At 50.9% G+C, this 26,724-nt stretch overlaps 1 pseudogene; it reads right to left on the bottom strand.

The window, feature by feature from the left end:
* LOC134433333 (zinc finger protein 420-like) overlaps nucleotides 1–26,724 on the bottom strand; it is a 134,627-nt pseudogene that overhangs the window by 43,581 nt on the left and 64,322 nt on the right.

The following is a 26,724-nucleotide window of genomic DNA, read 5'->3' as shown; positions in this document are numbered from 1 at the left end:
GCAGGAGCATGGGGCGGCCCCTGCCAGGCTGGTGAGCAGGGACAAGGAGGCAATGAGGCCCCAGGCCTGCAAGGGTCACTTGTTCCCTACATGGCCTCAGGCCCTGGGCCGGCAGCCATGGCCAAAGTGTTGCCCAAGTTGGCTCTGGCAGGGCTGTCTTGCAGCTGCTGCCTGAAATAAACAGGTCAAAGAGACTTTTTCTCCTTTTAATGCCTTTATTAAAAAGTGATCAGCTCAGGATTGGGCAGCTCGGACAGGTCTGCAGTCTCCCATCATCTCTCCCACGAGGACTCAGTGAAGGAGGATATGTGCAGCTTTGTCCACTAGGGGCAGAGCTGGGGTTCTGGCTCTCGTGGGAGCCTTTCAGGCGTGGTGACCCCTTGCGGATGTTAGTTATCCCTGTTCCTTCCCGTCCGCTCCCGGCGTCGGGACGGCTCCCATGCTCAGGGTGAAAGGGACTCCGAATGTGTTCCGCATCTCTGCAGGCTCAGCACTCCGTTCATGATGTCCAGACATCACTCCAATCTCTCAACTCTTAGGTGGCTCGTTGTTTTTTGGGGTCCTTTTTAGCAAGCTAGAAGCAGTAGTTTCTCATGGCATGCTGGTCCTTGGAGTCACTTTGCATAGCCCCTCCCACCCTCTCAGGTCTCTTCACCATTCTGGGGAAAAGTACAACTTAGCCTTGGGCAAGGCTCTGCTAATACAAAAGGAGCAATTAGCCACAACAACCCGTGATTACAATAACAAAACAAGCAGAACTTCGGCAGCAACAGTGATCTGGCTGATTTTTGTAACCTTTTCTCACAAAAAAAAATTAGCAGAATTTTTGTTCATAACACTGCCCATCCCTGTGCCCTGTGCAGCCCAGGCTGTCCCACAGTGTCCCTGCCCTGCGCCTCTGTCCCTGCAGGCTGTTGGCATACCCCAGCTGACAGCTCTGCCTCCTGCCTGCCTCTGCCTGTCCACACAGAGTCTTGGGCTGACACCAAAAGCTTAGTTCAATTTTTCCCCTGCCTGTGAACTTTCAGCACAGGAACAAGGCATTCAGGGGCTGCTTTCCCAGCAGGAATGGTTGGAAGAGAAGATGAACACATCTGGCTCAAGGGTGCAGGGACAGAAAAAACAAGGACTGAATCTGGGAATTGAGGAGGGTTTTATGGAAATGGATAAATTCTAATCCACATTTAGTGACTGTATATAAGCAACACGCTGGCTGCTGGCCCAGGGCCTGAGGCCACGAATGGGACAAGTGACCCCATTGGAGCCGGGATTACAACGCCTGTTGTGCCTGGCACTCCACAAAACCCCCCTGGGATCTGCCCACCATCTGTTCCATAAGTGTCCCCCAGACCCTCCAGGATCCTTCAGTTCCCCCTCAGTGCCTTTCCAGCACCCCCCAAAAGCATCCGCAGACCCCTGAGTGCCTGATACTGGCACCACCTTTTTTTTGCATACAACTCCCGTCATGCCCCGAGGCCCGATTCAGCCCCACTGGAGCTGGGACTACAACATCCGTCATGCCCTGTGCTCCACAGAACCCCGGGATCTGCCACCCTTTTTGTCCCTTAAGTGTCCCCCAGATCCTCCAGGACCCCTCAGTGCCCCCTCAGAGACCATTTGGGACTCCACAAAAGTGTCCCTGGAGGCCTGAGTGCTCCCAACACCACAGATGCCCGGTACAGCCGCTTCTGGGAATTCATCTCCTCTCGTCCCCCATGGCCCCAGAGCCCCTCAGAATACAGTCCTGCGCCTAAAACTCCTGCCATGCCCCGCACCCTAAAGAGCCTGGTTAGAGCTTCCTGAGCTCCCTGCAAGTTCTCCCGAACCGTTTACATTCCCCCAAGGATCTCAAGTTGCGGCTCGGACACAGAAGTGTCCCCCAAGAGCCTTCCCGGACCCCCAAACAAAGCGTTTGAGCCACTTCCGGGACTGCGGCTCCCATCATGCTCCGCGGCACATGTCCAGTGCTGTTTCGGCCGGGACTTCATCTCCCGTCATGCCCCACGCCTCCACCGAGAGCCATTGCAGCTGGGTCTTGAACTCCCGTGATGCTCCGTGGCCCCGTTTAACCATATGCTACCCGAGCCTACAACTCCCATCACCCCCGCACCCCAGAGATCCCCGTCAGAGCCCCCCAAGGGCCCGCCCGGACCCCGAAGGTTGCCACATTCCCCTCCCTGACCTCCAAGGGCCTCCCTGGACCCCCAAGTGCTGCCCCGCTCCCCGAACTGTCCCTTGGAATCCCTGAGTGCCCCTGCAAGTGCCCACCCGGCTCCCCCAAGTGTCCTCCAGACCCTCAAGTTCTCTCTGAATTCCCTCCCCAGACCCAGAACTGCCCCAAATTTTTCCCAGAAATGTCTCCATGGATAGAGTGGCCCCTTTTACCCTGTGTGAGAAAAATAATTTAAAAAAAGATTACAAAAGTTCTGCAAATATTACTAATTACTATAACGAAGAAGAAATAAATAACAATAGAGCTTAATTAATTAATTAAGGGAATTGTGTTACTTGGAACCAATGACCAATAACTTTTTGCTTGCTAAATATTATAGATTTTTTTAAGAACAGCATAAAAAATAAGTAATAAAACTCCAGAATAATATTTTTATAAATGAGAAAAATATAATTATAATTGTATGAATTACTAAATTTTATTTATAGAGAAAAATGAATATTTAAAAAAAATTTTTGAATGTCTGTCTCAGATGCGTGATGTCAGACATGGTGAGGCTGGGGGTGAGGAGCAGCTTGTCCAAACAGGGTCAGCCTGCAAGGGGCTCATTCTTCTCTGTGCCCAGACCTCCTAAGGAGACATTCAGCATCAAGATCACCTGGGGAATGCTTCTATTAGCTCTTCTCTGAAATGAAAAGTAAAAAAATATTTCCTTGAATAAAACCAAAAATTACGAGGTGCACTTTGGAATCTTCCTCCTGAAGAGAACTCCAAACTGACTCAAATCAATACGCAAGCCCTGGAGACTCAAAGACAATGGAAGGGAGACAAAGAGCTCCTGAGAGCTTTCTGTATTTTAATCAGCCGCACGGTGGACTTGGGGCTGAGTGCAGGACCCTCAGGCACTGAGAGAAGGCTGAAGAAGCTTCTCAAGGAGTCAGCAGCAAAACTCCAAGTGCCTTGGAGCATCACTGGGCCCCAGTGAGGGCAGGGAGTGCCAAAGGCTCCCCAGGGACTGCTGAGAGTAGATCCTTGAGGCCAGGATTGCAGGGAAAAAAAAGGCTCTGAGCAGGGAACTGCAATGCTGAGCACGGCCTGGGCTGGCTGGAGGAAGCAGAAAGGCCAAGCCCTGAGCCCAGCCTGGGCCAGCAGGGCCTGTCCCTCATGGGTGGCTCGGGGCTGTTTGTGGGCCAGGGGGATGTGAGGGGCAGCAAGGACAAATGGCATCAACCTGCAGCCCCTGCAGCCTCCCCAGGAAGGCCAAGGGAGAACCAAAGTGCAGCCCCTGCCAGGAAAGTTCCTCCTGTGGGGCCTCCAGAGGCGCTGCCCGAGCCCAGGGCACAAAGGCCTGGGTGCCAGTGGCCCTGCCAGCCCTGCCCAGCCCTTGGCCATCTGTCCTGCAGGCTGTGCCCCCTGTGCGTGCTGCTCCTCTGCCCTGGCCAGCTGCACACGCCCATCTTGCTGTGCCCCAGCATTTCTCACCCAGTGTTTCTGTGCCCTCCCTGGGCTCCCTGCACCCAGCGCTGCCAGCTCCTGGCACACAGAGCCTGGCCATGGCCCAGCCTCACACTGCCACACCTCCAGTACCAACATTCTGCCCTGCGAGGGACTTTGCTTTCTCCTCAGCTCCAGGCTGAACCTTCCAAGCTGCACTTTGGGGAGGTTTCCTGCAATTCCCACTGCCAAGGAAAGGTCTGTCTCCTGCTGGTCACAAACAGAGAAGGACTGGTGGGAGATGTGGTGGTCAGAGGCTGTGTGGGGCAAAGTGACAATGAAATTTTTTAGTTTTAAATATTCCAGGAAAGAAGGAGGGGCATCAACCAAACGTCTACACCTGGCTGGATGGCCAGGCCCAGAGAGTGGTGGTGAACGCTGCTGCATCCAGGTGGCAGACAGTCACCAGTGATTGCCCTCAGGAGCCTGTGCTGGGGCCAGTTATCTACAATATTTTTACTGAAAACTGGATGAGGGTGTTGAGTCTTTCATTAGTAAATCTGTAGAAAACACTAAGTTAGGAGTGTGTGTCCATCTGCTGGAAGGCAGGACTCTTGCAGAGAGACCTGGAGTATCTGGATGGATGGGCAGAGTCCAGGAAGATGAAGTTTCATTTAAAGTCCAAGTGCTGGGTCTTAAACTTTGGCCACAACAATGCCTACAGTGCTACAAGCTGAGGACAGAGTGGCTGGACAGCAGCCAGGCAGAAAGGGACCTGCAGGGACTGATGGACAGCAGGCTGGACATGAGCCAGCAGTGTGCCCAGGTGGCCAAGCAGGCCAATGGCTCCTGGCCTGGCTCAGGAATGGTGTGGCCAGCAGGAGCAGGGCAGGGATTCTTCCTCTGTGCTTGGCACTGCTTGAGCAGCACCTCGAGTGCTGTGTCCAGTTCTGGGTCACAAATTTAGGAAGGACATGGAGGGACTGGAGCATGTCCAGAGAAGGGCAACAAGGCTGGGGAGGGGTCTGCAGAACAAGTCCTGTGAGGAGCAGCTGAGGGAGCTGGGGTTGTTTATCCTGGAGAAGAGGAGGCTCAGGGGAGACAAGGCAGTGTCAGGGCACAGGTTGGACTTGATGATATCCAAGGTCTTTTCCAACCTTGCTGATTCAGGGATTCTCTGAAACCACCCTTGGAGCAGTTGCAGGAGGAGCCCTGGGCCTCCTCTTCAGAAGCTCCAGCAGCCCAGGTCCCTCAGGTTCTCCTGCCAGCCCCAAAGCCCATCCTGTCAGTCCTGCAGAGTCTCTGCAGCTCCTCCTCATTGCCCAGAACAGGGAGCCCCTGAGCCAGACACAGCAGCCCAGATGTGCCCCCCTGGACTGGGGTGCCTCTGGCAAGGGAGCAGCACCAGGCACTGCAGGAGCCTGCAGACAATTCCTGCACCACATGTAGGATGATCCTGCTGCCCAAGGGACATTCCCATGATGCCAAGTCAGTAACTGCAATGGGGAGTAGGGCCAGAGGGGAAAGGCCAAATAGGGATGGGCTGTTTGGAAGGGAGGGAACAGGGGTGGGCAATGGGAAGACATTTGTATCAGGAAGAGGAAAGAAAGCAAAGGTGAAGCCAAGGAAATGCTCAGGGCAGTTTAGGGGTGGCTGCCAGGCAGCCCTGGCTCTGAGCAACAGCATCTGCAGTGGGACAGGAAACTCCCAGCTGATGGGAACAAACTTTCTGGCTGAGTGCAGAGGCCAGGACAAACCTGAGTGGTTTCCTTGGTGTCCCCCAGCCCTTGCTGGCCCCAGGGGCTGATGGCATTTGTGCTCCCTCAGGTTCATGTCCCCACACCAACAGCATGGGGGTGCTCCCCCTGCTCTGTGCAATGTAAACAGGGGCTGCTGAGCCAGTACTGCCGTGTCTGTGCCTGCAAGGATGGGGCACCTGTGTGAGCTGGGGGAGAGGCCAGGGCTGCAGAGGGGTGATGTTGTTGGCAGCTCCATGTGGAAGCTCTGGGATGTTGCCCTGGGCTGTGCAGCGCACTGGGGATGGATCAGCCCCTGCTCTGCTGCTCCTTCTCATCTGCCCCAGGGCCCTTGCAGCGCCCCAACCATGCTGTTTGCCCCCAGCCTGCCCACGGCCAGCCTGGGGCTGCTCACAGGGGTTTTCTGTACTGAGCATTGGCCTGGCTGTGTTCTTGAGAGAGCCTGGGCAAGGAGCCTGGAGCCCCCAGGCCCTGGCCTGAGGCGTCAGCGCTGCCCCAGCAGTGCCCATGGCCTGTCCCTGCTGCAGCCCCAGCACTGCCACCCCCAGGGCTGTGCTCGGCCCCGAGAGCACTCAGGCCCTACAGCAACACCAGGGCCACCAGGGCAGTGGGACAGGGCCATGGCAGGAGCACTGGCAACACCAAGTGCTGCTGCTGCTGGGCACAGCTGCTGGGCCAGCACTGATCTTCCCCCAGCTCTGCACACAGACATTGCTGCTGCAGCTCCAGAGAAGGCAACAAAAGGGAGATCTCTAGTGAAAACTTGGCTGGGAGAGCTTTCAATTAATTTAAAGCCACCAAGAGACCCACTCCTCATTGACACTGGGCCACAGTGAAGTTTGAGATAAACCAAATGATGAAGGGCAGAAGCAATGACCTTGCTTTGTGAACATTATTGAAATCTAAAACAAAGGAAAAATAACTCAACAACCACAACAAGAACTATTATAGATTACATTTATTATATGTGATTTGCAGTAATTATCAACCAGTTTAATGCTTCTGAAATTTTCCAATCATCCGTGTCCACACTGCAGCCTTGAGCTCCTGGTTCCTCAGGCTGTAGATGAGGGGGTTCAAGGCTGGAGGCACCACTGAATAGAGAACTGAAAGGGCCAGATCCAGGGATGGGGAGGACATGGAAGGGGGCTTCAGGTAGGCAAAAATGGCAGTGCTGATGAACAGGGAGACCACAGCCAGGTGAGGGAGGCAGGTGGAAAAGGCTTTGTGCTGTCCCTGCTCAGAGGGGATCCTCAGCACAGCCCTGATGATCTGCACATAGGAGAAAACCATGAACACAAAACAACCAAAACTTAAACAGACACCAAGCAATGAAATCCAAATTTTTCTGAAGGTGGAGTGTGAGCAGGAGAGCTTGACGATCTGTGGGATTTCACAGAAGAACTGGCCCAGGGCATTGCCATGGCACAGGGGCAGGGAAAATGTATTGGCTGTGTTCAACAAAGTATAGAGCAAGGCACTGGCCCAGGCAGCTGCTGCCATGTGGGCACAAGCTCTGCTGCCCAAGAGGGTCTCATAGTGCAGGGGTTTGCAGATGGACACGTAGCGGTCGTAGCACATGATGGTCAGGAGGAAATACTCTGCTGAAATGAAGAAGATAAAGAAAAAGAGCTGTGCAGCACATCCTGAGTAGGAGATGTTCCTGGTGTCCCAGAGGGAATTGTGCATGGCTTTGGGGACAGTGGTGCAGATAGAGCCCAGGTCAGCGAGGGCCAGGTTGAGCAGGAAGAAGAACATGGGCGTGTGCAGGTGGTAGCCGCAGGCTACGGCGCTGATGATGAGGCTGTTGCCCAGAAGGGCAGCCAGGGTGATGCCCAGCAAGAGGCAGAAGTGCAGGAGCTGCAGCTGCCGCGTGTCTGCCAATGCCAGCAGGAGAAAGTGCCTGATGGAGCTGCTGTTGGACATTTTGCTGCCTCTGGACATTGGCACCTTTTAAAGACAGAATGTCAGTGATAATCGAGCGGAGATTTCTCACAGAAATATCAAAGCCTTTTCTCATAGACCCTTTCCTACAATTAAACACCTCTCCCTTGTGTATGTCTAGGAGACCTTCCTTCACCTTTGTTCCTGGAGCCCTGATTGTTGCTGGCCAATGTTGTATGAGGAGCTGGACCTTGGCCTGCAGGACACCTGGGAGTCAGCCCTGACCTCCAGTCAGTGCAGGGGAACAGTGAGGGCAGGGTCCAGTCCTGGTGTTTGGACTTGGACAAAAAATCTTCCAGTAAGGCAGAGGAGCTGCCTGTGTGAAGGGATGGGGACAACAGAAGGCAGAACGTGAGATTCTGTTGCATCTGTGGAGAACAGATTGTCCAGCAAGGCAGGAGGATTGTCTGAGGCTTCGTGCAGACTGAGGGGAGCTGCTCTGTCCCTCTCTCCTGTTCCAGCTGCCCTGGACTTGCACCTTTCTGAGATCCACTCCTGTGTTACCCTGGACAGCCAGGAGACACAGCTGAGAGCAGAGGGATCCATGGCGCACAAAGTGGCTCCTGCCTTTCCCAGAGTCAGGAGAGTGGGCTCATTGCCAGCCTCCCAGGCTGCCCTGCCCAGAGCTGCCCGGGCACAGGGAGCTGGGACACCCCATTGCTGTGCTCAGCCTGCACAGGAGGAGCCCAAGGGCTGGGCCTGGCCCTGCAGCTGGAACTGCCATTGCAGAGAGCCCCTCAGCAATGCCAGCAGCACCTGGGCAAGGCAAGGAGAGAGAGAGAGAGCCAGGCCTGAGGAAAAGCCATTCCCTGGCCAGCCCTGCCCAGCCCCTGCCAGGCAGCAGAAGGGCAGGACAGTGGCCCTCAGGCCCTGGTCAGCAGGGAATGGGCACATGGCCGCAGAGATGCCCTTCATCTCTGGGGCTGCTCTGCCGGCCCAGGAGGGCCTGAGGGCCCCGAGCCCCCGGGCTGAGGGCTGTGCTGGCTGCGAGGGGACACAAGAGCTGTGCTGCTCAAGGCAGTGTGTGCCCTGCAGGGCAGGCCCGGCAGGTGCCACATCTGCCCTGCAGCAGGGCTTCCCTCAGCACTGCCTCCCTCCCTGCCTGCCCACGGCTCTGCTGCTGGAGCTATCCCAGCCCCAGCTGCTCCTGTGGCCCCGGGCTCCTTCCCTGCCAGAGCTGCCAGAGCCCAGCCCAGCCCCTAGGCCAGCCCTGCCCTGCAGCTGCTGGGCCCTGCAAGGATTAAAGAACAGCTCCCCCAGCCTGGGCACCATGGAAAGGTGATGCTGCATGGATCTGGAGGCTGGGCAGGTGCAGGCACTTTCTGAGGTGCCCAGGAATCCTCAGGGTGATGGTTTAAGAGTCTCAGCCCCTGATGTGCCCTGCACAGCTGAGTTTCCATTGCCACCAAGCTGAGCCAGGGAGAAGTGGGAGCACAGATTCAGGAAAGCAGAGACCCAAGCAGGAAACTCCTGCCCTGAATAAGCTCATGGCAAGTCCCCACAGAAATGAGCTGGGTATGAACTGGAGCTCTGGGCAGCTCTGGCTACAGCCCCAGCTTCACCCCCTGCAGCCATCCCTGGCAGCAGGAGCCATCCTGCCCTGTCCCTGTGATGGTGCCCAGGGCAGCCCTGCTCTGCAATACATCCTCCTCCTCCTCCTCCTCCTCCTCCTGTGCCACAGAGAAACTGAGAGAGCCCTCCTGACACATCCCCCAGGCTGTGGGGTGTGCTGGCTTCAGGAGATCTCTCCAGGAGCACAGGGGACATTGCCCTGCACCCACAGACTCACCATGCACACGGCTTTGAAAATCTTTCCCCAAGTGAAGTCTCAGCTAAATGTCTTCCCAATCTTGATTGCCTTCAGCTTGTCTCTGCCTGGCTTCTGTCCCCTCAGCGCCTGCAGGCAGATCCCTCAGCCCTGCTGGGCTGGGAGAGGGGCTGGTCCTGGGAAGAGCTGTTCCTTTAAAGCTCAGCAGCACAGACACAGAATAAGAATTTTAATGAGCCTCTTGGGGATTTGGTGTTGTTTACCTCAGACTCAGTCCCTGAGAGTGTTCAAAAAACTTCTCAAGAACTCAAACTTAAATTGAAACTCCAAAGTTTCTTGAAGTTTAATAAGTCCCTCTGAGGAAGTGTCCCCAGGTTCCAGTTAGAGCAGAACACTGGAGGCAGTGATGACAGCTGGGGACAAACAAGGCAAAGGTGTCTCTGGTGCTGAGCAAACCTGGATGTGGTTCAGGAATGCAAAGGGCCAAGGCCTGAGCCCCAGCCCCTGGCCAGGAGGATTCTGTCCCTCCCTCCTTGCTCAGGGCTCTTCCCAGGATGGGCACTGGCATGTGGGGATGTGCAATGGCAAGGGCAGGAGCATGGGGCGGCCCCTGCCAGGCTGCTGAGCAGGGACAAGGAGGCAATGAGGCCCCAGCCATGCAATGGTCACTTGTCTCCTGCTCCTGCCTCAGGCCCAGGCCCAGCAGCCATGGCCAAAGTGCTGCCCAAGATGGCTCTGGCAGGGCTGTCTTGCAGCTGCTGCCCATCCCTGTGCCCTGTGCAGCCCAGGCTGTCCCATGGTGTCCCTGCCCTGCGCCTCTGTCCTTGCAGGCTGTTGGCATCCCCCGGCTGCCCCACCTGGCTGGGCCCTTCCTTTGCTGACAGCTCTGCCTCCTGCCTGCCTCTGCCTGCCCACACGAAGCCTTGGGCTGACCCAGACTTCTTCTGGGGGACGTGTTCCACCACAGCCCTGCCCTGGGAGAGAAATTCCTGTCTCCTTGTATCTAGTCTGGGCCTCCCCAGCTGCCCTTGGCATTAATTTTTTTGGTTCTCTCTGGCTGTTCTCTACTTTGTCAGAAGTATCCACCATCTCTGAAACCACCCTTCAATCCCTCCCAGGGCTCTTCTCTGCTGTCTTCAGTCCCTACCCCACTGAGCACAGAGCTCCTCTGTCTGTGTACAATGCTCGTGTGCTTGAGGCCATGAGTGCCTGGACAATGAGGGTTCTTTTCTACAGGACAGAAACCACAAAACCCCAGGGTTTTGAAGGCAGATCAGAGGCAGTCACCCGAGGCCAAGGCCAGCCAGACCTGTCTGTCTTGGCAGCTTTTGTCTGGGAGCAATCCTTGGATAGACAGAATCTGGGAGGCCTAACCCAACATTTGTCCATGGGCACCTGGACATGAAGGCCAGTTCTCTTCTATAGGAAGGAAAGTACAGAGCCCCAGTGTTTCACAGGATGCTGAGAGCTGGCCCTCAGGAAGTCAAGGGAACCTAGACAGTCCTGGCAGCTTTTGTCTGGAAGCTATCCTTGGATATAAGGAATTTTGGAGGTGGATTCCTGATTTTGGCTATGGACACCTGGGCTTGAAAGATGTTTTTTCCATGGAAAGAAAAGCTTGGCCCCCCCATTGTTTTGAAGGCAGAAGAGAGGTGACCCCCAAGCTGCCAAGGCCATCCAAAGCTTTCTGTTTTGCAGGTTTCATATGGGAACAACCTTTGGATTGAATCAAATATGGAGATAGAATCCCAGTTTCTGCTGTGAACCCCTGGAGGAGAAGAGTTCTTTCTCACAGGAAGGAAAGCAAGAACTCCAGAGTTTTAGGGGTAGATGAGAAGCAGACCTCAACATGCCAGGATCAGCTGTAGAAGTCAAACCAAGCCAACCAGACCTGTTCCATGTTCTTGGATCCATGGGGCCCTGCAATATGACAATTGCCCCTTGGTTCCATGACACCATGTGTTGTAGTATTACAACAGATCTTTGTTTCCAAAAGGCCCAGCAATATCACAATGGTCTCCTTGGCTCTGCAGTGGCACACTGGTCACTTGTTTCCATGAGGCCCTGCAGTGTCACAAGGGCACCTTGGCTCCATGAAGCCCTGAAGTATGGAATGCCCTCTTGATTCCATTGGGCATCTTCACTTTCACATCAGTTCTTAGTTCCACTGAGCCCTGCAGTGTCACAATGGTCTCCTTGGTTCTCCAGAGTCAGAATGTCCCTGTGGTCTCATGGAGCCCCACTATGATCCCCTTGATTCCATGAGGCCCTGCCATGCTACAACGAGCCCTTGGTTAAACGAGGCCCTGATGTGTCACAACGGCCCCTTGGTTCCAGTGGGTCCTGAAGTGTCATAATAGTCTCCATGGTTCCATAAGGCCCCAGAATGTCACTATGGACTTTTGGTTCCAAAAGCTTCCATATTCAAACAAGAGTCTCCTTGGCTCCACAGTGCCCTAATGAATCCTTTGTCTCATGACGTGCCTGGCTTCCCACAGCCTCTCAGAGACCTTCTCCCCCTCAAGGTCCCCAACAGCCCTTCATGGCTGCTCACAGCCCCTCACAGCCCCAGGCCTGGAGCTCCTCCAAAGCAGAAGGGGTCGGGCCCTACTTGTTCTCCTTTTATTTCAGTCCCTTCACAGCCACGAGTAAAGAAAGCTGAAACGGAGCCTTTCCCCAGCGTTTCCCTCGGGTTTAACTGCGGGCTGAAGCTCTGTGCTGGCTCTGGCCCAAGCGCCACCATCCCTGCAGCCGCCAGGCCTTTGCTGTCCCCCCCGTGTCCGTTCCCTGTCCCTGAGTCCCGCCCAGCTCTGGCAGCAGCAGCAGCCGCAGCGCAGGGGGCGCCGGCCCGGCCCAGCCGGGGCTCCCGGCCAGGAGCAGCAGCAGCGCCGGCCCCTTCCTGCCTGCTCCTGCCTCGGCTCCCAAGGGCTTTTTCCAGCTCAATCCTGGACTAGAGCAGCAATCACCCACACACAGCCCTGACTCCTCAGGGCCTGCCTGTGCTGCCCTGGCCCAGCCCTCAGAGAAAGAAAGGATCAGATTCCAGTGCTGTTTTCAGCACTGTTTTACTCACCCTGAGGTGACAGCAGGAGGCTGCTGCTGCCTTTGCCTTGGGAATTGGAGATCATGGCTGCTCTTGCCACTCTTTTGCTTGCCACTTGAAATTTATCTGTAAAACTTCAATTGCCTTTTTTGATCAGAGCTACCCAGAGTGCTTTCGTGACAGTGAATGTAGGAATCCTTAAAATCAGAGGGTTTTGGGGAAGCTGCAAAAGGCAGGCCTCAGAGACAGCAGAACTGTGATTAGAGGTAAGCAGTAGCCATGAGATTTTTCAGTAGAAAAGTTATATCAGAAGCAGAAAGTAAGGACAAATAGAACAATGGTCGGTGTATTAAGAGTTGTCTAGAATAAATCCCTAAGCTTTGCAAAAATATATTTAATGAGATATTAGGAAGTTCAGAGCTTGAGCTCTGTGCATTGTGTTTTATGGCTTACAAGCAGGTATTGTATTCAAAATAGGCAAGCATTATTTGAACCAAAGGTACCTGTGCTAATAGTGGTTGGATAGAACTACCGTCAATATGCTTTTGCTTGGTGGGATGGTAAAATTTTTTAAAAAAAGTTGTAACATTGGGTTCTTTGTCTGCTGCCGAGAACACGAGCTGCTGCCATCTTCCCATGCTCATAACCATGTAATGAGACTGATGCTGGAAAATAAACAGCTCGTGACACATTCCTCAGCAGTCCCATTCTGTTGGTGATTTGTACATGGCCCCCGGCCGGCAATAGGTGAACTCAGGCTTTTGGTCACAGGCATCATGATTAGCAGATCTTGAAATGCTCTCAAGTCCCTGAGCACTAAGACAAGGAGAATTAAAACAGCCACACAGGCCACATTTGAAGTGCTCAAACACAGCCCTGTTGCTGCTGCTGCTGAAGTAGAATCAACTGACAGAGGCCATCACAGAAATTGCCTCTGGAGTGTGAAATAAAAGGAAAACATCCACCGGGGAGAAGAGAAACCAGAAACTCTTGAGTTACTTCATTGCTTCTTCTAAGCAGCAGCAGCAAATGGAGATGCACAGAGGTATTTCCAGCTGCTGCTAATCCCAGCTGGAGCCCAGCCTGCTGCCCAGGCCCAGCGGGAAGCTGAGCCCAGCCTGGGGAGCTCCCACAGTGTCGGGAGCTCAGCGCACGCAGGGCCAGGCCCAGAGCCACGAGTACGGCCGCCCATTGCGGGGCAGCGGCACAGACGGAAGGTCCTGCGGCCCAAACCTCCTGCTCCTGCCACACAGTGCCAGTGCTATCCCCCTCCTCCTCCTCTCCCAGCATGGCACAAATTCCAGCTCGGAGGAGGCTTCCCCAGAGAGAGCTCAGACTCTTGCATCAGCCTCAGTGTGCCTGCAGAGGAACAGGGCATCTTTCAGGCACTTCCACAAGCTCAGGGTTCCCATTTCATGGGGAATCTGGGATGAAAATGGCCGTATTAGGAAGGACAGAAGCAGAGGGAATGGATTGGAAATTATCAGGAAAAATTATCCTATGTGTAAGCAAAGCTCACTAAGTCATTCCCTGCATCTGTCCTTTTCACATTCTTTCAGTCATCTCCTGAGAGGTCCAGCTTGTTCTGGTGCCTTTCATGAACTGGCAGTAACTCTTGATTTATATCAATGCATGAGATGTAGAAACATCTGAACTGACCACTGAAACAAATTCCCTCTGTCAGCCCATTTTCATCTTCTACATCACTTTCAAGATGTCCATGGGGGTGTTGGAATGATTATCCCACAGCTCTCCATTTCTGGCTCCAGGCTCTGGAGATTCTTTCTCTGAATTCAGTCAGGCTTACATTCCCTAACACTTCCTGGTAGCCCGTCATGTTTTCTAAAGGTAGAACAGTAACAATGAAAACCTCACCAATGGCACAAGTTCCCAGCCCACAAGGAAAAGAAAGAACAAGCTGTAAAGTTCCTCAAACATTTCTCCTGCTTTGCTGCAAGAGTCGTGCTGCATGCGGACAGTGTGGAAAGCCAAGAGAAGCTGCAGTTGGTGGCACATCTTGTGACAGAAGCTGAACCTCGTTCTCCATGAAAGGTTCTTGGAAAGAGCAAACAGGACTGTGGACAAGATTGTGGAAGAACTGAAACAGCTTTTAGGAAATGAAATGAAAACAGAATGAAAGAAACCAAGATGTTTTACTCTGTTTATTTTTATGCTCCCCTTTGCACTACTTCTCCATCCAATTAATTCCAAAAGGATCTCACCTCTAAGATACATGACTTGGCATGTTTTAGACACTGTAAAATACCATGAGCTATACAGTTTGCCTTCCCCAGCTTTTTATTTTATTTTTTTGGAAAGCAATGCTGGAGAGGTAAATGCAGTTGTAATATATGGTAGGGATAATTCATGCTATTAATGTATTGTATACAATATTGTAAAATCCCAAATCTATGTGCCTGATCACCCCGGCTGGGAGCAGCTGTCTATTTAGGTTCAACAAGTTCCCTGATACAATTTAAGATAACGATTGACGCCTTAACCTAAGAATAGAAGCTTACAGGGCAATGATTGCCAGTATCCTGAGTCATCGGGAGCCACCCAAGAGCGATTATCGCCTTGCCGATTGCATCTATCAAGATAGTCAGTGGCGCTAAACTGATACATCTAAATACTTGGCTTCCCAGAGCCAATGGACACCAATGGTACACCTGGACCCGGCTTTTGTCCAGCTCTGCACATGGAAAGAAACAGCGATGCATGTGAAGAGATACAAAGGAAAATTGGTCATCTTTGCCTCGGGCAGAATAAACTGTATAAAACATCGCTGCAAGAAGCAGCGTGCGTGACCGGGGGAAACTCTGACACTCGAGGGGTCAGATGCAGGTTCACCCAGCACCGAACACAGGCTCGACGCTGTCTCTTTGGCTGTGGTGGTTTTGAAGACCGAAATTCAGTCGCGCAGACAAATTAATAAATCTTTGCTACATTTTTGATAAATTTTGGCTCACAATTTGATCATTTATATCAATCTGGTGAAACACAAAAGGATCTGAAATTGGGGTTCGGGACCCCTTCCTCGCCAGAAGGTGCCCTGCTGATTTCAGCGGTCTCAGCAGGACTGGAGTCTGCAAGACCAATCAAAAATCACTGAACTGAAACTGGAGCCACAGCCACAGTAGGATAAAACAGGCCCAGCTCTAGGAAACTTGGCAAGATCCAGGGGATCTCCGAGCCCGAGGTGCTTTTTTTCCCCTCGGAAATCGGTGTGGATGAAGAATCCACACGGGAAAAGGAACCGTGAGTATTGCATGGTTGAGTGGGGTGTGACCGAGTGATTGTGAGACATGACTCTGTCATGAAGCAAGTGTGGACCCCACAGTTGTAGTTCCACCATCCCGCGAGGGACATGGTCGTCAAGGGAGAAGTGGACGCTTTTTCTTAACACATGTGGGACCCAGGACTCGAAGGGAGTTCAAGGGGGGAAATCGGTCACGGCTGGGTCAGAAAGGGGAAAAGATGGTCCTGGAAAATTTCAGGAGTCCATCTACCTCTGATCCGGAGAAAACAGGTAAGAAAACCGGAGATCAGTTAAAAAGTCCATGGAACGGTTCTCTGTTTGACTGAGTATGACTGGTGACGTTTTGCAAACTCAGGAAATTGACATTGGACAAAGAGTCGGGACTCATGACGAGCGTCCCAGCAGAAAGAGACAAGGTGAGAAAATTTGCAGGAGGGATTTTTGGAAAAATGAGGTTGGGAAAGAGCAGGTTCCAGACAAGACCCCAGGAAAAATCTCCCCAGGGTCCTGGGAAAGTTCTGCCAGAAATCCCAAGAGATAGTCCGTTGGGGTGGATGCCAGAACATTGGGACGAAAGCCCCAGGAGAGCAGACAGGTTCAAGGAGAAAATGATACATTTTTGTATGGAAAAATGGGGAGGGAAGGAGATCGGAAAATACATGGTTTGGGTGGTGTTCAGCATGTTTGAGGCATGGACTTGCGAGTCCTTGTATTATCACGTATTTGATCACCGCCCGCAGGATTTTGAGGAAATTGAGTATGCCGAGATGTGGAGGTACGCTTGTACGAGTTTATACCCAGTATGAACCCTCCAACGTGCGGCAAACAGGGGAAAGGAATGGGAACCCTTGGACAATCTTCCACCTCTCTACCTTGTTCTTCTGCCCCAGTTCAGACTGGCTTAGGCACCACCCATGCCCGCATTGCCTCTAGAGGCAGTGATCCCGCTGGGTCAGGTTTCTGCACCGCCACTCCCACTGGAGCAGGCTGCGGCGCCTCCCCTCCACGTGAACAAGCGGCGGAACCTCCGCTCCCATGTGAGCAACTGCTGCCGTCAACGCTTCCCAAAACTGAAGAAAAACAGGTAACCATCCCCAAAACCAGCTCTCCCCTGGCCCATCAAATGAGGCGGCGAACAAGAAGGGTAACCATGGTTTACATGGGGATGAGGAAGAGAAGTCTGGCTTCTTCCCTTTATGGGAGGTGCTGAAAGCTCCTGGCGTTATTGGCTTTGTACATGCACCGATCGACACCAGTGATGTGAGAGCATTCAAAAAAGAGATGGGAAAATTGATGGATGATCCTTTGGGGGTGGCAGAAAGGCTAGATGAATTTCTAGGGACTAGCACCTACAGGATTTCAATGTGATCCTGAGATCACTGTTCAACAATGAGGAGAGGGACATGATCAGACAAGCCGCGATCAAAGATTGAGAAAAGAGAAACCCCAATGGGGAAAGTGGGGACTAGAGATGGCCAAACCAGAAACCATCATGGAATGCCCAGATGGAGGAGGGGAGGCAGAAAATGATAAATTTGAGAAATATGAAAATTCAGGGTATCAGGGAAGTGGTACCAAAGGGACAGAACATGAGCAAGGTACTCAGGGAGTGCCAAGGGAAAGATGAGACTCCCATGGAATGGTTGGAGAGGCTCCGCAAGGGTTTGAGAATGTATTCGGGGATGGGTCCCGATACTCTGATTGGGGCGGTGTTGCCAAAAACTCAGTTTGTGGCAAAATCCTGGGAAGACATTCTGAAAAAGCTAAAAAAGATAGATAGTTGTCAGGACAAGGGGTTGCAGGAACTGCTTCGGGAAACCCAAAATGTGTACATGAGGTGAGACGAAGAGAAACAGAAGATTCATGCTAAGATATTGGTAGCTGCGGTAAGGGAAGCACAAAAACAGGAGCAGGGCAGAGACACAGTGAAGAAGGTGCCGGCACCGGCAAAGGCGCCAACTCTTCCCAAGGAAAAGGATTGAACGATCAGAAGAGTGATTACAAGTGCTATTACTGCAAGCAAAAGGGACACATCTGAAGGAATTGTCCCAACAAAGCCAAGGACCAGGCAATGTTTCAAGAAGATTAGGGGTGTCAGGGGCTTTTCAGTTTGGGGTCCGGAACACCGAGGGAGCCCTTGATAAAATTAAAAGTAGGACCCCACAGGCAGGAGATGTGGTTTATGGTAGACTCAGGGACAGGACAGACAGCTGTACAGCAGCTGCCGCAGGGGTGCTGTCTGAGCGACGATTCCATGATGGTAATCGGGACAAAAGGGGAACTCCTTGAGGTCCCGATCATAAAAGATGTAGAAATAGAAACTGAGAACAAAAAACATACAGGAAACATATTATTGATACAGGATGTGGATTTTAATTTGCTGGGGCGAGACATGATGGTAGACCTAGAAATCAGCTTGGCAATGGAGAATTCCTTGCTCAGGGTGAGGATGTATAAACTCACCATCCAGGATGAGGAGAAAATAGATCCGAAGGTGTGGTATGTCCAAGGGGAAGTTGGGAGGTTGGACATAGAGCCAATCCACGTTGAAACTGAGAGACCAGAGGACCCTTTCAGTTGTTTGTGGATGTGAGCAGTCACACAGCACATGGGGTACTGACACAGGACTGGGCAGGGTTCAGGAAACTAGTAGGTTACTTGTCCCAGCTTTTGGACCTGGTCAGCAGAGGCTGGTCCACCTGCTTGCAGGTGATTGTAACCGCAGCAGTGCTGGTAGAGGAAGCTAAGAAGGCCACCTTCGGCGTACCATTGGTAGTATTTGCACCTCATAATGTGCAGGGCATACTATAGCAGAAGGCAGATAAATGGCTCACTTATGCAAGGTTGTTGAAGTATGAGGCCATTTTGATTCACTCACAGGATTTGGAATTGCGGACAATGACCGTGCAGAACCCTGCGCAGTTTTTGTTTGGGGAAGCTTCAGAGGATCTTGTTCACGGTTGCATGGAGGTGGTTGAATTACAAACAAAGATCAGATAGGATTTAGAAGAGGAAGAGCTAGATGAAGGAGAAAAATGGTTTGTGGATGGATCAAGCAGGGTGGTTGATGGGAAAAGGAGATCAGGATACGCAGTCATGGATGGACAAACGGGAAAAGTGATTGAAGCAGGTCCCCTGAGCGCGGGTTGGTCAGCACAGGCTTGTGAACTATACGCAGTTCTGAGAGCCTTGAAAGGACTGAAGGGGAAGAAGGGAAGAATTTTTACAGACTCTAGGTATGCCTCTGGGGTGATTCACACATTTGGGAAAATCTAGGAAGAAAGGGGGTTGATCAACACATGGGGCAACGGACTGATGCATGGAGAACTGATCCAGAAAATTTTGGAAGCAATAAGGGGGCCGGAGGAAATTTCAGTTGTGCAAGTGAAGGGACACCAGGCAGGGATGCAGTTCTGAACACAGGAAACAGTTTGGCAGACCAGGAAGCCAAGACTGCAGCACTGATGACAGTAAGTACCCTGGAGATGGAAGGGATTGAGGTCCCAGACAACCCTCCCCAACCCTCCCAAAAGGAGATTGAAAGCTATGAGAAGATTGGGGGGAAAACTGGAGGAAGGAAAGTGGAATTTACGAGATGGGAGAGAACTAGTCTCTAAAGGTTTTAGCAGAAGGATTTTGAGGAAACTGCACCAGCGAACACACTGGGGGGCAGAGACCCTGGCAGAACAATTTTTGAAATTTTTTGGGTGCAGGGGAATTTATAAATTGGCCAAACGAGGTACAAGGATGCCTGATTTACCAGAAACTGACAAGACTAAGGCCATCCTGGGGAGTTGCCCCATCACGTATCGACGATTTGAAAGGATTCAAGTCAATTTCACTGAATTGCCCAAAGTGAGGAGGTTCAAATTTCTGCTTGTGATCGTGGACAAATTGACGCATTGGGAGGAAGCTTTCCCCAGTCCATGGGCAATGGCTCAGACAGTGTCCAGGAAATTGCTGGAGGAAATTGTGCCCTGATATGAGGCGGTGAATTACATTGATTAGGACCAAGGAACTCATTTTACATCAAAAATTATTAAGCAGATGGCAGAGGCACTAGGCATTCGGTGGGAATACCACACTCCGTGGCGTCCCCACAGCTCAGGACAAGTGGAAAGGATGAATCAGATCTTGAAAGTGCAGTTGTCTAAATTAAATTTAGAAACTCAGATGTCCTGGCCGAAATGCCTACCTTTAGCCTTACTTAATATCAGGAAAATGCCTCATTCAGAGACGGGGCTCTCACCCTTCGAGATGCTATATGGAATGCCGTAGAAGCATGGGATGCCAGTGGGACACCCCAGACTTGAGGACAGCCAGATTCAACCGTATTTGGTTGTGATAAACAGAAACTTACAGGAACTGAGAAAACAAGGGACAGTATCTCAGAGTGCTCCTATGGGATTTGCTATCCACAAAATTCAACTGGATAACAGAGTGCTTGTGAAAGTGTGGAAAGCTGTACCCTTCTCTCCTCACTGGGAAGGTCCTTTTCTGGTTCTCCTGACAACAGACACGGCCATTCGGATGGCGGAGAAAGGCTGGACACACGAGTCTACGGTGAAGAAAGTCAAACACCAGGAGGAAGCGCCCGAGTGGAAGGTCACTTCTTCCCCAGGCGACCTGAGACTCAGACTCCAATGTCCTTGTAAATGACCGACGGCGAGCGGATAGGTTGTATACTGTCTGACTGTGTATGCTATCCGTTCGTACATTTCAAGTGTGAATATTGTCAGGAGGTGTTTGTAGTACACTGTGGAAGGGGACAGAGGCCGAAGGGGTTGTGCACTCAGTGTCTGAAGAAGGAGCTTGAGCTGACTGACTGAATCCTAACCCTAGCCATAAGTCTAGGAATCATTGAATTAGATTTACAGGAGTGGTTTCAGATTTTTCAGAACAGGGTGCAAGGAAAGCTTAGATCAAAGGCAGAGGTTCTGGATGTGGAGTGCTGGAAATCAATCAAGATACCGTGCAGCTCAGATGCTGTCAAGGTTTCACGGTGAGGCACATTTAAAATGAGGTATGCAGCTGGGTCAGAGAATGTGTTCCCCGAAGAATACTCTTGCTGCCGTGAAGATGGTCTTCCTCGCCTCTGGTGGCACCCCAGGGGGCGGAGGCAAAGGCAGAGGAGTACGTCTGGTGGGAATCCTGATTGGCCTGAGCCTAGTCGTGTGTGGGACGCAGAGTCTGCACACTGAGGTCCCGATGAGAGGCGGAAATGGGAGCTCCGCAGATGAGTGTGGAAATTGCACTCAGGTTGTCCCAGTTGTGCAAGGGGACGGGAAACCCTCATCATACCAAGCCCCGGAAGAATGTCTAAGGGAACCTGACAGGTACTGTTGGAAGAATGGCACAAGGGTCAAATTGTGTGAATTGGAAACATGGATTTGGCGTATCAATCAAGGGCTAAGGAACAGGCAGTCAGATGAGCACAAACATCAGATACGGGAATGAAATGTAGAAACCATGTCAATCCCCATTTGTAACCAATGTAACCAGACCATGTGGGTTGGGGGAAAGAAAGAATCTATCTTTGTCGCATATCACCAGGTGAATCCATTGTGTTATGACAATGCGAGGCTGGGGGTATGCATGATGATTGGGAAAATGTATTGGATGGCAAGAAATGTCAAGTTTGATAGCAAATTTACCTTGAACAGAAACCCACTCATATTGGATTTGGCACAGGCAAATGATGATAGGGTGTGCTTGCAATATGACCGGGTTGTCTGTTTCACGAAAAATAAAGATGGTGAGGATCCTGAGGGAAGAATGAATGAGATAACTCAGGAACTGAAGTGAAGGGAGTCAGAAAAGAGGAGAAAAAGACTTGAACAGGAAAGATTGAAAACACTGGGAGAACAATATGAAATGCTGGAGAAACAATATGCTGATGGGGAACTACCTTCCCTAGACAGGAACCTGTTGATTGACCTGATGCAAGAACTAGGTACAACCGAACTAGGATTGTCAAATTGTTGGATTTGTGGGGGCTGAAGTCAGCAGAAAAATGGCCTTGGAAAGGGGAAGGTTTGGCTCCAGAACAGCTTTTGAAATGGGACAATCCGAGGGTCTCAAAATTGGCACAGAGACCTGAGGGATGGATTTTGGACCAGAGGGTGATTGGAACCATCTGCATCAGTCGAGAAGGAAAGGAGTACACCGAAATGATGGGATGCACCCCTTGTGTGTCTAGTCTGATGGTGAACTCAAACACAAAAAGCAAGGTGTGGCAGCCAAAACCCCCTTCGGGGTGCTGGAGCCGGAAGAATGAGACAAATTGTGAATGGAACAAAAGAATGAGACTGTGTTGGGTCAAAAATCCAAGACCCAACCCTTTCCAATCCTTGGAGGGCATGAGGGAATACTGGGGAGACCCAGGGAGAATAAACATTACATGGAAAGCCCTGGATTGAATTTATTGGATCTGTGGAAAGAAGGCATACAGTGAGTTACCCCCAAGGTGGAAGGGATCATGAACTTTAGGCATGATGTGGCCAGTGTTCTTCACTCTCCCTCGAAAAAAGAGTAATCTGTTGGGGGCTCCATTACACAAGACATTGAGAAAGGAGAGAAGAAGCCTGAAAAAGATAATACCAGTGATAAGCAGTAAGCAAACCTGGGGGGAGGAAGAGTGGCCAGCAGTAAGAATTATTGATTTTTATGGACTGGCCACATGGGCCCAGGATGGAAGCTATGGGTATAGGACTCAGATTTATCTACTGAACTGGCTGATTCAGCTGCAGGCAGTGGTGGAAATTGTTTGGAATCACACCTCTGAGGCCCTGGATTTACTTAGTCAGCAGCACACCCTGGTGTTGTTATCATATTTCTAGAGTCCCAGCTCTCAGGCTGCCACACCCAGGTACGGGCATTTGTGTACCAGAATCGAATAGCTTTAGACTATTTGCTGGCCAAAGAAGGGGGAGTGTGTGGAAAATTCAATGAATCAGAATGTTGTATTGAAATTGATGATTATGGGGAAACCATAAGAGGTTTGGCGGCTGAGATCGAAAAGGTGGCCCATGTCCCAGTTAAAAAATGGAACTTGATTTTACAATCTTCATGGTGGGACAAATTGTTTGATGGGTCTTGGTGGAAAAAAATTATGTTTTTTGTGCTTTGTTCAGTAGCTGGAATCCTATTCCCTCCTTGTCCAATTCTATGCTTTTTTTAGACTGATCCACTCCGTGGTCCAGGGAATGCTGATAGCGATAATTCCCGTGGATCCAGAGGGAGCTTCCGGAGGCAACATATCTAAAATCATGTGATTGGGAGAAAGGAAGTATGCCAGCAATGCTGCTGAAGTGTTGGCAAAGTTTGAGAAACAAGCAAAAGCAAATGTGAATAATATGGGATAACAGGGTATTCCACAAGGGGAGTACAGAATAGTGTAAAGGAGCACTCTGTTTGTGAAAGACCCTCAGTGGTGGTGGATAGAATTAGAAAATGAAAAATTTAGCAATTTGAGAGCATGAATTAAATAGGTGATGTAAATGGGGAGGAATTGTAGAATATGATAGAGATAATTCATGCTATTAATGTATAAAATATTGTAAAATCCACACTATGTCTTTTGACCATCCTGGCCAGGAGCAGTGTCTTATTCATATCTAGTTCCTGGACGTTTGTTGAGATAAACATCGGGGTTATAACGTAAGAATAGAAGTTTCCAGGCTGATAATTGCTGGCTTCCCTGGGTTGCCGGGTCCACCTAAGAGTGATTATCACCTTGACAATTACATCTACCAACATACTCGACAGCATCACCCTGATGCATGTGAATGCTGACTTCCCCGGAGTCGACTGACAACATCAAGACACCTGGACTGAGTCTTTGTCTACCTCTGCACATGTAAAACCACGGTTCTGCATGTGAAGAGACACAAAGAACATTCGGTCATTTCTGCCTCGGGAAGAATAAACTGTATAAGAACTTGCTGCACGAAGCATCATTCATGAACAGGGAGAGACTCTGACATTTGGAGGTCAGATCCGTGTTCACCCAGCGCCGATCCTGGGCTTGACGCTGACCCTTGGCTGAGGTGGTTTAGACAACCAAACTTCGGTCTCACAGAGAAATTAATAAATCTTTTCTAAATTTTCTTATAAGTTTGGGTTTGGATTTGATAATTTAAAACAGGATGGAACAGCACAGACTGCTGAAAAGATTCCAGCTGGTCTCAGGGCCCAGAGAAAGCCAAAACTGTTTAACTTGGTATTTGTTGGTCCATGTCTGTATAAAAGAATGCTCTAAAACGTCAGCTTTTAAGAAAATGTCCTAGGCTGATGTTTCCTGTGCTGGTGAGAGTCTTTTAAACCCAGCCTTCTCCTGACCTCTCTGCTGTTGCAGTTCCATGGACAGAGGCTGTTGTCTTTTACGCCCTGCCATGGTCAGGCTGGTGTTCAGCCATCTCCAGGACAGCAGGGCCCCATCCCACATCACTGTGACCTGGGAAGGCAAAATCCATCACTCCAAATGTGCCCCATTGCTCCTTCTTGCCAAACATTTGACCCTGGCACTGGGGTTTGCTGCTGGTTGCAGCAGGAAAAGGGAAAACCCTGTGACATTTCGGGGCACATGGAACCAAGGAAACCCCTGTGACACTGTGGGGCCTGATGGAACCAAAGGTCCTCTGTGACACAGAGGGGCCACATGGAGACAAATATCCATTGTGACAGTTTGAGATCTCATGGAATGCATTGTTCATTACGACAATGCGGATCCAAGGAGACCACGGTGTTGCTCATTGTTTATGCAAAGCTTTTGCATTAATCATGGAATCATGGAGCCCATTGTGACACAGTGGGGACCTGTGGAACCAAAGGGCCATGGTGACACTTGGAACTAAGGATAGCACAGTTGAGTACAGAACCTCATGGAATCAAAAGTTCATTGCCACAGGGCAAGGCCTCATGGAACCATGGAGTCCAAAAGGTCTAGAACATTTCCTGCACAGTTTCCCCTTCGGTGAGAGGAAGGTTATTGGTGTCAGCTTGGTCTTGGCACACACCTGAGGAGTGTGTCCGTTTTCAGTGGGGAAACTCACGAGTTTCAGATTGCTTCAAAAAATACAAAAAGGGAAAACCCCTCTTAGGCTGGGTGCAGCCAGCTCTGAAAGCACAGCAGATCCCAGGGGAGTGAGGACAGACAGGATGGGGCTGGGCAATGTGGAGCAAGGTTGTCCATGCTGGGTCAGAGCTCAAGACACAGCTTCTGTGAGCAGGCCAGAGCTGCCAAGGAGAGACCCTGGGTCAATATCAATCACAGAATGCTGCAATTGTCTCTGCTCCAAAGACAGCAGTAATAAAATACACCCTTTAAAATAGGAGTGCATAGTTTTTAGAAGCTCTTTGAAATATTTCTCCACAACTGGAGTAGGAAACCTAGAAACCTAGGAGAGCCAAGGACACTGTTGCAGCTTCAGGCCCAAGAAGTGCAAACAGTGAATTGAGGAGAGCAGACTGGGAGGATGGGACTTCATACGCTGAAGCTGTAATTGGACAATTAACCTCAATACAGAAATGGACCAAAACTTATAAAAGTGTGAAAATGTGTGACCCATTGTCCATCTTGGGTGTTCCCTCAGCCGGGCTTTTGTACTGCCCCAGGTGTATCCTTTGAAGACCTTTTAATAAATCCCTGCTTTATTCCTGTAACACTGTCCAGCCTCTGTTCTAGGCAGCCTCTCAAGGCATCAAGGCCTGGCTGGCTGGGACACCTGGGGGCCACCTGACAGCTCCAGCTGACCCTGGCATGTCGAGGGCTGCTGCTCATCAGCCCCTGGAGCACTGGGACTCTGGGCTCTCCTTCCTGTGGACAAAACTGTCCTTCTCCTTCAGCTGTCCATGGCCAAAATCAGGATTCCTCCTCCAGACTTCCACCTAAGCAAAGATTGTTCCCAGATGAAATCTGCCAGGACAGACAGATCTGGCTTGCTTGACCACCCAGGGGCCACCTCTCATCTGCCTTTGAAAAACTGGGACAATGTGCTTTTCTTTCTTATGGGAAAAAAAGCACCTTTCACATCCAGTCACCCATGGCCAAAGTTGGGAATCCACCTCCAGAATTCCCTAGATCTAGGGATTTCTCCCAGACAAAAGCTTCCAGGAGAGACAGGTCTGGCTGGCCTTGGCTTCCTGAGGACTGGTTCTCATCTGCCTTTGAAACACTGGGGCTTTTTGCTTTCCATCCTAATGAAAAGAACTCTTCTTCCTCTCCTGGTGCCCACGGCCAAATCTGAGATTTCACCTCCAAAATTCCTTACATCCAAGGATTTCCCTGAGATGAAAGGTGCCAAGAGAGAAAGGTCTGGCTAGCTTGGCCTATGGTGGCCACCTTTCATCTTCCTCCACAACACTTGGACTTTGTGCATTTTCTTCCTATAGAAAAACCATCCATTTTAACCAGGTGCCCATGGTCGAAACTGGGACTCCACCTCCAAAACTCCATCCATCCAAGGATTGTTCCCAAGTGAAAGCTGCCAGGACAGACAATTCTGGCTGCCCTTGGCCTCTTGGGAGCTACCTCTTACCTGCTTTTGAAACACTGGGGCTTGCTGCTTTCCCTCCAATGAAAAGGAACTGTCATTCTTGTCATTGTGTCCATGGTCAAAACTGAGATTCAGCCCCACAAAATTCTGTATACACAAGGATTTCTCTGTGATAAAAGCTGCCAGGACAAACAGGTGTGTCTGGCCTGTGGCTCAGATAGCCTCTGCTTCTGCCCCTAAAACAATGTTGTTCCATTATTTCCTTCCTCTGAAAAAGAATCATCCTTCTTGTCCAGTTGTCCATGTCCAAAGAGGGGATCCTACCTCTAAAATTCTGTCCATATGGGGATTGCTTCCAGAAAAAATCTGCCAACACAGTCAAGTCTGGCTGGCCTTTGGTGATTGCCTCTCTGTGCCTGCAACTCTGGGACTTGGTTGCTTCCTTCCTGTGGAGACCATTGTGACACTGTGGGGCCCCACGGAACCAAAGGGCCACTGTGACCCTGCAGAGCCTCATGGAACCAAGGGGACATGGAACAGATCTGGCTAGTTTGGCCTCCCAAGGGCCACCTGAAAGGTCCAGCTGCTCTTGGAATGTTGAGGGCTGCCTCTTATCAGCTCCTGGATCACTGAGGCTCCATGCTTTCCTTCTTATGGAAAGAACTGTCTCTCTTTTCAGACACCCATGGACAGCATTGGTACTCCCCCATGAAAACTTTCCTGTAGGCAAGCGAAAGATACCCAGAAAAAAAACTTGCCAGCTCTGCCTGGCCATGGCCTCTGGTGATCACATCTCATCTACCTCAGAAGCAACAGGGCTCTGTGCTTTCGTTCCTATGGAAAAATACTG

The sequence above is a fragment of the Melospiza melodia genome, unplaced genomic scaffold, assembly GCF_035770615.1.
Source record: "Melospiza melodia melodia isolate bMelMel2 unplaced genomic scaffold, bMelMel2.pri scaffold_18, whole genome shotgun sequence".
Lineage (NCBI taxonomy): Eukaryota > Metazoa > Chordata > Aves > Passeriformes > Passerellidae > Melospiza > Melospiza melodia.
This window is presented reverse-complemented; position numbering and strand designations above follow the sequence as displayed.